Source organism: Hylobates moloch, unplaced genomic scaffold, assembly GCF_009828535.3.
Source record: "Hylobates moloch isolate HMO894 unplaced genomic scaffold, HMol_V3 SCAFFOLD_3, whole genome shotgun sequence".
Lineage (NCBI taxonomy): Eukaryota > Metazoa > Chordata > Mammalia > Primates > Hylobatidae > Hylobates > Hylobates moloch.
The window spans coordinates 32,386,586-32,388,392 of NW_026652278.1; the positions used below are offsets into that span (position 1 = coordinate 32,386,586).

Here is a 1,807-nt window from a genome sequence, read left to right on the forward strand (position 1 = left end):
TGGAGGTTGCAGTGAGTTGAGATCGCGCTACTGCACTCCAGCCTGGGTGACAGAGCAAGACTCCATCTCAAAACAAACAAACAAACAGACAAACAGTGGTGTTTTTTTCCTTCCTTCCTTCCTTCCTTGCTTCCTTCCTTTCCTCCTTTCTTTCCTTCTTCCCTCTCTTCCCTCCTTCTTTCCTTCCTTCTTTCCAAAAACAAGATCTCCTGATTGCAACTAAATCTAGTCAGTCACTGGAATTTATTTACTTATTTATTTTAAAATCTATTTATTATAATTCTGCACTCTACATATTCAGAGAAACTTATCTAGTAATGAACTAAAGAAATGATCCCTAAAAGTACAGTCTTAGTCGCTGGAATTTAGAGCACCTGGATGGGCCTGCCCTGATGCAAGAGCACAGCCTCTTCATGGACACCAATTCATTTAATTTAATAAGCCTTCTTAAGCTCTTACTTAAGCACTATGGAGCATCTCAGAGGAGAAAGACAAGGCTCTTGCTCCCTACTGTGTGGCAGGCAAGGGGCAAACAGGCTTTTGTTGTCAGAGGATTCTGCACTGGTGTTCTGGTTCTATGACTTACATCCATGTCACCTTGTTCAACTCTTAGTCACTCAGAGCCTCGCTTGTAAAATGGAGATAAAAATATCTACTTTCTAGAGTTGTTAATATTAAAGGCAATGGATGCTAAATTTCTAGTGCCAATAGGTGGTAAATATTATTAATATTAATATTATTTTAAAATATAAATAAATCATGATCACATCTGCTGAAATGGTTAAAATTAAAAAGGCTAGGTGGGGGCCGGGCGTAGTGGCTCACGCCTGTAATCCCAGCACTTTGGGAGGCCGAGGCAGGCAGATCACCTGAGGTCGGGAGTTTGAGACCAGCCTGACCAACACGGAGAAACCCCATCTCTACTAAAAATACAAAATTAGCTGGGCGTGGTAGTGCATGCCTGTAATCCCTGTTACTCCGGAGGCTAAGGCAAGAGAATAGCTTGAACCCGGGAGGCAGAGGTTGTGGTGAGCTGAGATCACACCATTGCACTCCAGCCTGGACAATAAGAGTGAAACTTCATCTCAAAAAAAAAAAAAAAAAGAAAGGGCTAGGTGGGGCATGGTGGCTCATGCCTGTAATCCCAGCACTTTGGGAGGCCAAGGAGGGTGGATCACTTGAGACCAAGCATTCAAGACCAGCCTGGCCAACATGGCCAAAGCCCATCTCTGCTAAAAAATACAAAAATTAAGTGGGTATGGTGGTGCATGTCTGTAATCCCAGCTACTTGGGAGACTGAGGCAGGAGAATTGCTTGAACTCAGAAGGCGGAGGTTGTAGTGAATCAAGATTGTGCCACTGCACTCCAGCAGGCTGGGCGACAGAACAAGACTCTCTCAAAATAAATAAATAAATAAATAAAAATAAATAATAAAAAGACTGGCTGGGCATGGTGGCTCACGCCTGTAACCCCAGCACTTTGGGAGGCCAAAGTGAGATAACCTGAGGTCAGGAGTTCGAGAGCAGCCTGGCCAACATGGCGAAACCCTGTCTCTACTAAAAATACAAAAGTTAGCTGGGTGTGGTAGCATATGTCTGTGATCCCAGCTACTTGGGAGGCTGAGGCACGAGAATCACTTGAACCCGGGAGGCAGAAGTTTCAGTAAGCCAAGATTGTGCCACTGCACTCCAGCCTGGGTGACACAGTGAGACTCTATCTCAGTAAATAAATAAATAATAAAAAGACTGAAAATATTGCAGCAACTAGAACTCACATACATTGCTGGAAGTGTAAGTTGGTAGCATCT

At 43.7% G+C, this 1,807-nt stretch overlaps 1 pseudogene; it reads right to left on the reverse strand.

Moving 5' to 3' along the window:
* Positions 1–273: 273 nt before the first annotated feature.
* LOC116466257 (small nucleolar RNA U3) lies at positions 274–353 on the reverse strand (annotated as a pseudogene).
* Between the last annotated feature and the right edge of the window lie 1,454 nt (positions 354–1,807).